Below are 12,888 nucleotides of genomic sequence, written 5' to 3' on the forward strand. Positions count from 1 at the left end.
TTTCACTCTCCTACCTCATCGTCCTCTAAATTTCTCTATGAACCCTAAGCTCTACTTGAAGGTCTTCTCAAAATGACAGATTTAAGCTCTTTGGGCCTAGAATATTCTGACCTTCCTTTCCATTAAGTAACTTATCTATTCTTTCACTTGTGAAAATTGTCAGGACTCTCCTGACAGGAGCCCACTCCACCCAAACTGTCATCTCTCTTATGGACTAATCATTTTAGCAAACATTCTCCACCTGCCCATCATAACACTTGTCACAACCTATTGTAATGGCTTCTTTATGTTGATGTCTTCTAATGTATTAGATAAGGAGCTCCTTAAAACCAGGAAATCCCGGATCTTGATATTCTCTGTAATTAAACGCTGTGTTCAATGAAAATTTCTCAAACACAGAAAATGTTAGCCCTTGGGGTCGAGGACCAGCGGCTACTAAAACAAACTGACTTCATTTATTCCCCTTCCTTGTTTTTCTCCATAGCATTTATTACTTACGTATAACCACTTAACACTCTATATTTTTAACTTTATGTTCTGTCTCTACACTACAATGGAAGATCCACAGGGCAATGTGGTAGCGTCTGTTCAGTGCTGTAACGGTGTACTAAAATACATATATGCAGATAGATAAGTATTTGTAGCACGACTGAATGGATGCAGTCTTGAGTGCCTATTGAATGCAATGCGACAGACTAGTCCTTGCCCTCAGGGAGTTTAGAGGTCGCCAGTTAAGCTTAAAATGACCACACTCTCCCATACGACTTCTTTAGGGCATGGAATGGGGTAAGGAGGCTCAGATGTCGGAAAAACAGCAGGTGAAGGTCTTCAACGTCAGCGAGCCCGCATTAGAGTTACCTGAATCTCGCAGCTGGAAGTTATCTCCCAGATCTCGGATCCTTCCCTGTCACTTCACAGACAAGCAAACCCCGGAAAGCAGCTCTGGGAAAGGCTGGAGCACTCGCCCCTCCCCCTCGGGCCCGCGCCGCCGGCAGCCGTGCGCGCCCCGCCGCGGTCTGGGCCACCTACCTGCTGCTGAGTGGCGGGACTCGCACGCAGACCGCCACGGGGGCCTTCCTCCGCCAGCTTTCTCACGCCGGGCCCCAGGAAAGTGGACAAAACCCTCCGCCGCCGGCGCTTCAGGGCGCAAGGGCAGACCCGCCTTTAAGTTGAAAATTTCCAAAACGCCGCCTCTGATTGGGTCGCGGTCTCGTGACGTCATGGACGAGTCCACCTGCGGCGCGGTGCGGGGGAGCGCGATGGCAGGCGACGCACACCTGACGTAGTCTGGCGGCGAGCGGGAGGGGCTCGCATGGACGGGATGGTGGCCTGACAGAGAGCGGCCGTCTCGGTAATAGCCGGACACTGCTATTTGCTAAAAGCCCCTGAACACTATCCTCCACCCCCTCCCTTGAAGAGTTTGCAATCTGTAGAAGAAACAAGGCAGGGACATGTACTTTTCCACTAAAAGAGAATTACGATTTTTTTTTTTTTAAACCACACCAAGAGTTTGAAAAAGAGAAAGAAAGAAAAAACCTCAAACGACGAAAGTTGAAACTCACTGGCCGGTCTAGAAAGGTAAGAAGCTCGTTGTGCTCCTGACAAACTATTTGAGTTTAGGTTTTTTTCTTTCTGTGTCTTTAACTCTTGTTTCCATAGGCTGTGAGTTTCTAAGAGGCTGACTTAGGGGAAAGAACTACTGAGGACTGGAAAAGTTCATTTTATGTGTTGATACTTTCATTAGCTGAAAGAGAAAGCTACTTTTTTTTTTTTTTTTTTACCATATACAATTACTTTATTCTTTTTTTTTTTTTTTTTTTTTTGAGACAGAGTCTCACTTTGTTGCCCAGGCTAGAGTGAGTGCCGTGGCGTCAGCCTAGCTCACAGCAACCTCAAACTCCTGGGCTCAAGCGATCCTCCTGCCTCAGCCTCCCGAGTAGCTGGGACTACAGGCATGCGCCACTATGCCCGGCTAATTTTTCTATATATATATTTTTAGTTGTCCATATAATTTCTTTCTATTTTTTTTAGTAGAGACGGGGTCTCGCTCTTGCTCAGGCTGGTCTCGAACTCCTGACCTTGAGCAATCCACCCGCCTCGGCCTCCCAGAGGGCTAGGATTACAGGCGTGAGCCACCGCGCCCGGCCCAATTACTTTATTCTTGAAAGATCAAAGAAAATGTCCAGCTTCAAAAGAAAGCACACTCCTGTTAAACTCTTTTATCTTTCTCAAGGCTTACAGCAGTCTGGCTGTGTGCCAAGATTTGTACACCAGCTTGAAACTTGGACATCCATGTTAAAACTTTAAAAACATTACTTGAATTACAGCTACATAAGAAGTTAAAATGAAATTCTAAGTGAGCCCAACTATCACAGATCCTGAATTTCAGGATCATTAGGAGGATCGTGCAGGTCAGTCACCACTGCAGAACAATCGGTGCTCAAAGTTATGGCGTGAGCAATGAGTGACCTCATCCTTTCTTCTTTACCACCTAACTGGTTCAAACTGGGTAAGCAAGGAGCCTTTGCAGAGGCACACAGAACTTATCTCCAACACTGAGCTATTCTAAATACAGAATCTCTTTCCCCAAAATAGTGCTTGGTTTTCCTTTGTGTTAAACACAGTATTTTCCCCTTCCTCTCCCCAATCTGAGGGGGATACATTCCAAGCCCCCTAGTGGATGCTGGAAACCACAGGTAGTACTGAACCCTCTATATGCTATACAAGAATTTCTTTTTCCTTTGTCACAGTTTTACTGAGGAAGACTTTCACTTAATGTAGATCTTAGCAACCTCAGCATATAATTTTTTTTCTTTCCTTATTAAGTCTAGAACTTTCATTTTTCTGCCTAAAGGAAGCACTTTATAGTTTCTCATTGGCATATCGAATTGCCAGCACCTCTATTCTTGAGTTTGGGGACCACTATTATGTAGTATTTACTTCATTCTACTATCAAGTCTATTAAGTAAAATAAGAGTTACTTGAACACAAACACCGTGGAACCAGGACAGAGGATTTGATCTGATCATGGAGATGGTTACTAAGTGCCCAATAGGCTGGTAGCATGTGTAGCAGAGATGCACTGGACCAAAGGATGATTCACCTACTGTGTGGGGTGGTGAGAGATTTCAGTACAGAAAGAACAGTGTGCAATTTAAGACTTATGAGTTGTTTATTTCTGGAATTTTCTATTTAATATTTTTGGACCATGGATGACCACAGGTAACTGAAACTGTGGAAAGTGAAACCCTGGATAAGGGGGGACAACTGTATGTATCATAGAAGGTACTAACATTTTCTTTAATATGGTTTCAGTCCTTTTCTGCTTTGATACAGGGAATATAAATAATTATCTGGTATCCCTCAACAATAATGTGAAACAAAGCACTTAGTAATTGTTCATAGTTTAGAGGAGTCAAAAAATCTACTGATTTAAAAAATTTATTAATATTTAGAAAGTAATTTGTCAATATTGATAAAAACTGAAGACACATATGGTTTTTATGCTAGCAATTGTACTTTTAAGAATTTATGTATGGATACATTTGAAAAAGTATGTATATGTTAAATGTATACATGAATATGCATGCACATATACAAGACTATTAATTCCAGCATTCTTTACAAGAACAAATGACTGGAAACACATTAAATGCCAGTAAATATGGCACTAGTTAAATGGATGACATTACATTCATACCCAATGGAACACTACGTAGCCAGTAAAAGTAATGATATAGCTCTTTATGTGTACTTTTGAAAGCTAGTCATGATACCTATTAACTAAAGGAAACCTAAGGTGTAGAATTGTGTGCATATTGGTATTTTCAAAATATATTTATGTGTCTGGATATGCGTATATGATTTCTGGAAAGATACACAGATGTGCCAGTTTTTTGCAGAGTGAGCACTGAATTAGATAATAGATCTTTTATTGAATATTATTTTATAGTTATTAATATTGTAACCATGAAAATATTAAGTAGTTTTTTTCAATTTAAGGAAACTAGTCAATAGATAAGAGTGTTAAATAAAAATGAGTCTACTTATTCAAGATTTCTTTTGGTTAACCAATTGTGAACTAGTATAGAATATTTGTTTTAATTGCTAAACTATGAGGACACTTGGCTGTATCTAATAAGACCCAGAGTTAAGGAAGGTATGTTTTAACTGTTTTTGTTTTTAATGGTGGGCTAATATTTCATATATTAATATTTACTTGAAGGGAAGGATGCTATCAAGAGGAAGAAGGGACATGATCAATGAAAGTCTCTGATGAGACAAAAGGGAATTGGTCCAAGAGTACAGAGGAGGCATCAGCCTTTCAGAGTTGTGCTTCTGATTGTTGCCGTGGCTGTCTTTGTTGCCATCACCATTGCAGGTAACATTTATGAAATATTTACTATATGCCAGACTCTCTGCTATATGCTCTATATCCATTTTTTCATTTAAATTGTCAAAATTGTTCATCAAGAAATAGTGACTGAGCTCCTGCTATGTGCCAGATATGGTTCTGATGAGTACTGAGAAGAAAAATAAAGCCAAATCAGGAAAGAGAAGAGAGGGGGAGGGGGAGCCAGGAGTAGGGGTGCTAGTTTCTTAGGAAACACATTCTTGTAGGACGAAGCAGACAATGCAGAATAAATGAGTAAAATAATTCATGGTGGGAGGAGGGGACACTTTAGATGGGAAGTTCAAGAAAGGCCTGGGGAGGTGAACTTTGAGGTAAAACTTATGTGATGAGGATAAGAGAGAGGACGTACCAGACAGAGGGTGAACCCATGCTTGTCCGAGTTTGTCATGTGTCTGAGACACAGAAGGAAGGCCCCTGTGGCTGGAGCATTTGGGGCAATGGAGAGAGATGGGCAGAGCCAGATCCTGCGGGGACTTGTGGGCTGTGATAAAACATTTGGATCTTAGTCTCATGGCGAGAGGAAGCCTGGGGAGGGTTTTAAGCAAGAGAGTAAAAAGGGATTTATTAATTCCTTCAAACAAGAATTTCTTTATTTCACTATGAAAACAGAAGCTTGCAGAAGAGACTCTGCACTAGCTCCTGTCAACCTATCCGTCCACCTACCTGTGCCTGTGCCCACATACCTGCCTTCCCGGTTGTATCTAGATGAACAACCATTCTCCCCTCTGAAGATATCTCCATGTGTACACTAGATCCTTTCCCCTTCTTAGTCCTCTCTGTTCTGCCTCGGCATCTTCTCCTGCTCTAATAAGCCAGTCTCAGCAGCAAACATATGGCGTAATTTCTCCCATCTTAGATATCTAATAGATACTCTAAACTTAAAATGTCCAACACTGATTCATAATCTCCTTCTCACCAACTGCTTGCTCAGCAGTTTTCTGCATCTCAATTGAGGGTGCGTCCATCATCCTTCCAGGTATCCAGTCATGCTGCTCAACTTCTCCTTTTCTCTCAAAGTCTGCATTCGATGTACCTGAAAATTCTGTGGGGCTACCTTGAGAATATTCCCGAATATGACCATTTGTCACAACTTATGCTAGTCACCTGGTCCAAAATGCCATCATCTGACAATGAACTCATCTCTGTTTCTACCTTTTCCCACCTCCACTGCCAGTCTATTCTCAACCTAGCAATTTGAGGGAGCCTTTAAAAAATGTAATTTGGGTCATACCTCTCCTCTCTGAAGACCCCCAAAGTCCCCTGTACCGTCTGATTCTCTAAGAATAAAACCCAAATCTTTCATTTGTCTCCCAAGCCTTATGTGATCTTGTTCCTTATTAGCACTCTGGCCTTACGCACCAGCCACACTGGCCTCTTCACAGTTTTTTTTTTCCTTTTAATTTCTCCTTTCTCTTGAAGAATAATTTTGCCAGATATATAATTCTAGGTTGGTGGGGTTTTTTTTTCAATACTTTAAATATGTCACTCCACTCATTTTGCTTGCATGGTTTCTAAGAAAGTAGTCAGCTGTAATTTTTTTTAATTTTCTTTTAGAAATATATGTATATTTTAAAAAATAGAGATGGGGTCTCGCTGTGGTGCCCAGGCTAGTCTCAAACTCCTGGCCGCAAAAGTGATCCTCCTATTCAGCCTTCAAAAGCGCTGGGATTACAGGTGTGAGCCACTGTACCTGGCCTGGCATTTTCTTGAATCCTATACAGACTCCCTCTTAAGGCCTTTGTGCTGGCTGTTCTTTCTGGCTGGTAGACACTTACCCCAATACCCATGTTTCTGCCTTCCCATTGAATCCAATATGTGGTTAAATGTCATCTTCTCAGAGCTTTCTCTGCATAAAACAGCAACTCCCTTGTCTGTTACTTCTGTTCCTTTGATCTTCTTTTTAAATATCACTTATAACTTTTAGACATAGTATGTATGTATGAATTTATGTATGTGTTATCTGCCTCCTCTCACTAGAGTGTCAACTCTATGAGGTTAGTGACAGTTTTGTTTACTCCTTATCCACTGCACCTAGAAAGATGCTTAGCACAGAATAAACATTCAATTAAAATATTGCTTATTCCATCACTCAATAAATACTTATTGGCATAATTTCTGGAAAGATACATGGAATACATCTAGCTTCCTTTGGTGAGGAGGACTGAGTTGGAAATAGATTTACCTTTCATTGTATACTGTCTCATAATTAATATTTTAACCATATAAGATTAGTTTCTCTCAACTTAAAAAAATTAGTTAATAGATAAAAACAGGATATAAAATAGATTTACTCATTCAAGATTTGTTTTGTTATCCAAATGTGAGCTAGTATACACTACCCTTTTTGTGGCTATATTGTGAAGATGTTGGGCTGTAACTAATAAGGTAATCTAGAGTTAAGGAAGGTATGCTTTAATTTAAATTGAGTGGTCATGGCAGGCACAAAGATTACATAACTTATATGAAGTTATGTAATTTCTGGAAAGAGATGCTTAACATTTGGATGCATAAAACTTCTCTGGTAGGTAATTATTAGTAAAGTTTTTACTGATTAACTCTTTTCTTACTGGAAAGATTAATGAATGTATTTGATCAAAAAGTTCAAGTTTTACAATAAGATCCACAGTGAAAAATAAATCTCATATTTAACCCCTAAGGTGCCAGTTTGCCTCCCTGTAGGCAACTGTGTCATTTCCTAAAGGGTTCTCCTCAAAATAATGTACAGATATGCACATATATGCATCTTTTTCTATATTTCATATCTTTTTACATAAATAGGTACCTGTTATACATACTGTAGTACACTTTGCTTAAAATGTGATCTTTATTTTAATATTTTCATTTTATTTATTAAAATAAATATAATTTATTAAATTTTATTGAAATTTTAATACTTTCATTCAGTTCAAGAAGGAAAATTGAATTTCTGAGGTGTGTTAATCGCACACACTTCCATGTTGATGTTTCAACTGCTGGTTTTTCCCCACAAACGGTATTGCTTATGCTGAAGCTGTAGAGGGCAGTGTAGTCCTTTGAAAAGCATGGTGTATCCTTGGATAGTATTTTGAAGATCGTGAATATCGTGCAAATTTTAGAATTTGGAGAAGCTCCTGGTACTAAAAAAATGCATCAGTTCAAATTATTCACCCATGCTCTTTTATGCATTTCGCATAAAATTATTTACAATATGTTTATGTTACCTATCATGCTATCACCTTCCATAGGAGTAATTTTTGCTTAATAGATACAATGCTTATTTCAAAGGTCATTTTTAGCTCCAATAAGTGTATGATGTCTTTCTTAAAAAAAAACTTGAATTGTTAAGACAGTAGATTTTTCATGTTCTTACCACAAAATAGTATATGAGGTAATGCATATGTTAGTTTGATTTAGCCATTCCACAACATATACATATTGTGAAACATTATGTTGTATACCGTAAATGTATGCAATTTTGTCAACTAAAAAAATAAATAATAACATTTAAAAAACGAATTTCAAATTGAGGATGGGTGAGTGTCAAATTGAATATGGATGCGTGAGGGGGTAGGAAAAGTGATCTGCGTTACAGAAAACATCTAAGGTAGTCACAATGTGGCAGAGAGTGATGGCAGTCCACCGAATCCATTCTCTTTCTGGCAAGAAAGCAAGACTGCATCGTTAGCCTGTCTTGCTGTTAGTGTCTTGCAGTGAGGGGCCACCGCTAGGCCTAGATAAGAAAAACTTCACAGGTGCATTTTTCCTCACTTGTCATTGGTCAGCATCTTTTCCTCTTTTCCTCTTTGACGACTCCAAACCTTCACCACTCTCCTCAAGCCCAGGTTTCCTTCTTATTTTTACTGAGAACGCAGGGTCATCAGGCAAGATGTCTCCACTCCTAACTCTCCGACCCTACCTCTTGCCTCCCTGCAGATCTACATCCCCACCAATTCTTCCCTCTTGTCACGCACTTGCGGAGTGAAGTATTCATTGTGTTTGAAGTGCGTCCTTCCGCTTATACCCTTGGTTCCTTCCTCTCCAGTCTCCTCCAGGATCCTGATCCAGCCATTATTTGCTCTCTATTTCAGAAAAATGCTAGAAAACAACAAAAATGAAAAATAATTTGTAATTCCACTACTTTAAAACAATTATGTAAAGTTGTTAAGTGAACATTTGTTCTATCACCCACTCATCAAATTCCATCTCCCCAAAGGTGACCTATGTTAAGTTCCTTTGTGACATTTTCTTGAGTATATGCAATAAATCTATATGTATAAATAACCACACACTTTTATGTTTCCAAGAATGGAGTCATTATGTGCTTACTGAGGTAAAATTTGGCTTTTACACTACCAAGTCAATATGTAGATTTGTCTTTTATATTGGTTGCATAATACTCAATTATATCGTGGCATTGTAGTTTATTCAGTCATTTATGTATATTTAGATGGTTTCAAATTTGTCAATATTCCTTATAATACAAAAATCCAGCTGCACATATATACCCTTACACATTTAGGCTTTTATTTTCATGACGTAGATTGCTAGAAGTTGAAATGCTGATGCAAATGATGTGCTTGTTTTGAATTATAGCAAGTACTACTAAATTACTTCTCAAATAATTTGTTCGAAGTATACTACAAGCAACAATATGTAAATATCCACTTCCCCATTTCTTCACCATCACTAGATATTATCAATATCTTCAGTTTTTGTCAATTTTAAGAGGAAAAAGGATATTATTACTTTAATTTGTGTTAGCTTTGTGCAAAAGTAATTGTGGTTTTAGCATTGCTAACATTTGCCCTTTGATATTGGAATACATTCTTAAATAAATGTGGTTATGTTATATATTATTTTAATGCGCATTTCTCACTTTATGTTTTTTTGCTAATGACTTAGTATTTGCTGTTTATTTAAGAATTTATTTTAGACAATGGAAATGATGTTATACAAAAAGAAAATTCAAATGATTTTATTACTCAGGTTCACAATGGGTCATAAAGCAGTGGAGACAACTCGCAACATCAAGAACGCATTTGGCCCAGAAACTGCTAAGGAACGTACAGTGCAGTGGTGGTTTAAGAAGTTTTGCAAGGAGACGAGAGCCCTGAAGAAGAGGAGCGCAGTGGCCGACCATCAGAAGTTGACAGCAACCAATTGAGAGCAATCATTGAAGCTGATCCTCTTACAAATACAGAAGTTGCCGAAGAACTCAATGTTGAGCATTGATTCTGTGGTCATTTGGCATTTGAAACAAATTGGAGGCCGGGCGCGGTGGCTCACGCCTGTAATCCTAGCTCTCTGGGAGGCCGAGGTGGGCGGATCGTTTGAGCTCAGGAGTTCGAGACCAGCCTGAGCAAGAGCGAGACCCCATCTCTACTAAAAATAGAAAGAAATTATATGGACAGCTAAAAATATATATAGAAAAACTTAGCCGGGCATGGTGGTGCATGCCTGTAGTCCCAGCTACTCGGGAGGCTGAGACAGGAGGATCGCTTGAGCTCAGGAGTTTGAGGTTGCTGTGAGCTAGGCTGACGCCACGGCACTCACTCTAGCCTGGGCAACAGAGTGAGACTCTGTCTCAAAAAAAAAAAAAAAAAAAAAAAGAAACAAATTGGAAAGGTGAAAAAGCTCAGTAAGTGGGTGCCTCATGAGCTGTCTGAAAAATCAAAAAAAATCATCATTTTGAAGTGTCATCTCTTATTGTGCACAAAAACAATGAAACCCACCATCTCTAATGAAATTACAATGAAATAAAATAAAGTTCAGGAAAAAAAAAAAGTACTATGTAGTGAGACCGATCCCAAGAACACGGGCGCGGGGAAGGAAGTCACTACCACGGTATAAAATTGTATAAACGTTACCCGTTTCTGTGTGCGTGCGTTTTCTGAGAAATGACCCCCTTTTGCTATGGGGCCGGGACTGGAGTCCCAGTTTGGGACCATAGGATTCCCCGCACTCGACTCCTGACTGATTCGACCTAGGGTTAGCTCTGTGTAAACACTCTTTAGACGTGGGTGTTTTATGGATTTCTGTCCTTCGGGAGAAACGACTGGCCCGGGTACAGGAGTGAGTGAATGTACCGACCGTCTTCTCCCATCTCTCTCTCTCTCTCTCTCTCTCTCTCTCTCCCTCCCACACACAGGCACACGCGCACGCGCACGCGCGCGCGCACACACACACACACACACACGCCGTTTCCGGGAGCGCCCACTTCATGCGCTTCGGTGCACCGTGACAGATAGTCCAACTGTGAGATCATCGTGAGTGGCTGCGCCTAGGCCCCGCTCTGAACCTCTCCGTACTGTTCGTGTGTCTTCAGCAGGTCCTGCCTCCACCCGTGGCATCTAGCACGGGCCGATGGGTCCCTGTCCTCTCTCCCTGCCGTGGACGCCCCCCTCCGCCCCCCCCCCCCCGGGGGCTCTCTGGTCGACTAGTGGTGGGGAGTGTGCCCGAGGGCTGAGAGACGTGGTCCGAGAGGGGCCGGGAGGAGGCCTGCGACCCAGTGTGTACCCACTCCCGCCCCCACGCTCCCTCCCCCACGAGGGAGCCCGTCCTTTCCAGGCTGGCACTTGGATCGGTGGATGACGGGGGTCACCTGGCGGCGGGCGAGCGTTATGGGAAAATCCGGTAGGCGTGTTGCGACGTCCTGCCACAGAGATGGCTCTGGCGACAGCCTCGGGCCGCCCCACCCTGGCCCCCGGCCAGGCCCCGTGAATGTGTTCTCTTTGTCCCTGACTTCTTTCTTTGTTTCACCAGCCGGCGTGCTCTGAGAATGTGAAGTGTATCATAGTTCCACCCTGGGTTTCATGATCCTAAGATAGGAAGGGGTTTTATGATTCCACGACAGAAAGGTTTTCTCATCCTATCATCTCTCCCCCCCTCTTCTTTCTTTCTTTCTCTTCCTCCTTCTGCCTTTTCTTTACTTCTTTTTTGTTTCCTTCTTTCAGTCTTCCTGTCTTCCTTCCTGCCTGCCTGCCTTCCTTCCTTCCGTATTTCTTTCCATTTTTCTTTCCTCTCTTCCTTTCTCCTGTTATCCTGTGTTTCTATCTCTGTTTTTTCCATCTTTCTTCCCCCTTTCTACTTTCCTACCTTCTTTCTTTCTCATTCTCTCCTTTCTCTCTCCTTCCTTCTTCCTTTCTGTCTCTTTCTATACTTTCTCTCCCCTTCCTTCTCTCTATCTTTTTCTCTTTCCATCTTTCCGTGCTCTTTCTTTTTCTCTCTTAATTTCCTTTCTTTTTCTTTTCTTTCTTTCCCTCCTTCTGTCTGTCTGTCTTTCTTTCTTTCTTCTTTCTTTCTGCTTCCATCCTTCCTTCCTTTTTCTCATTCTCTTTCTTTCTGCCTGTCTTTTCTTTCCTTATTTCTTCTTTCCTTCTGTCTTTCTGTGTTTCCTATCTCCTTCCTCCCTTCCTTTTTCTTTCTTCCCCGCGCCCTCTTCCTGTCTTTTCTTATTTACTGTTTTCTTCTTTCTGACTTTCTCTCTCTGTTTCTCCGTCTCTTTTCTTTCTGTTCTTTTCCTTTCTCTCCCTTTCTCTCTTTCTGTTTCTGCCTGTCTGTCTCTCGGCTATGTTGTGGTCTGTGCAGAGACGGGTTTGGTGGACGGTGTCGGTGGTCGGGCCGACCCATCCTTTCTTTGATCCCAGTGCTAGCCAGGCCGGGGCCTGCTTAGCTTCCAAGATCAGACGAGATTGGGCGCGTTCAGGGTGGCGTGGCCCTAGACTGACCCGTCATTTTTCGATGGCTTCCGTGGGGAGTAGGGGGACTGTGTTTGATGCCCCCGGGGGACCTTCTGGACTCTGAAATGATGGGCTCCAGAGGGTTGCCCCGTGTTTTGCAGCAGACCTCTGGTGGCTGGCGCCGGTTGTGGTCGGGCTCCACCTGGCGGCCGCTTTTCTACAAGTCTCTTGTCCTCTGCATCTTCGGTGCAGCAGGCAAAGCAGGGGACAGTCCCCGATGCGAGCGAGGCTGAGTTCCGGGAAGCAAGCAGCCTTCGCGGGGCCATCTGGTTCGTGCCGGGACGCCGGCTGGGACATCTGGGAGGCAGAGCTTGGGCCTGCAGGGCTGTGTGGCGGGAGGACGTTGTCGCCGCGCTTCCAGGCTCAGCCAGCCAGGCGGCTTGCGGGGCTGCCCGGGCAGGTCGACCAGCACGCTGTGGCCGCTTTGGAGACCCGACCCACCCCGCGGGGACAGGAAGGAGACGGCACACGCGGACGGGAGAGGAGGGTGTCCGGCGACCGGCCGCCGTCCCGTGCATGCGTGTCCCTCTCCCTCGGCCTCGCCTTTCCTACCCATTTTCCCTGGTTCCCGATCAGGAGGCAGGGATAGCCCTGTGAGTGGCACCCAGTCGTCCGTGGCTTCTTCCGAGTCCTACTCTGGGGGCACGGACCGGGCCCTGGGTGGCGCGGGTGGCCGGCGAGGGCGACCCCTGTCGGCCCGCGGGCGCTCGTGGGCCGCGGCGGTCCCGTCCCGATGTTTTCTCCTCCACAAGTCCC

At 42.9% G+C, this 12,888-nt stretch overlaps 1 long non-coding RNA gene across 1 annotated transcript; it reads left to right on the forward strand.

The window, feature by feature from the left end:
- The first annotated feature begins 1,309 nt into the window (after nt 1-1,309).
- LOC138373923 (uncharacterized) lies at nt 1,310-9,586 on the forward strand. The gene is made up of 3 exons (XR_011231301.1): nt 1,310-1,578; nt 4,226-4,381; nt 9,380-9,586. It is a non-coding gene; the product is annotated as an uncharacterized lncRNA (long non-coding RNA).
- Nucleotides 9,587-12,888: the final 3,302 nt, after the last annotated feature.

Source organism: Eulemur rufifrons, chromosome 23 (genome assembly GCF_041146395.1).
Source record: "Eulemur rufifrons isolate Redbay chromosome 23, OSU_ERuf_1, whole genome shotgun sequence".
NCBI lineage: Eukaryota > Metazoa > Chordata > Mammalia > Primates > Lemuridae > Eulemur > Eulemur rufifrons.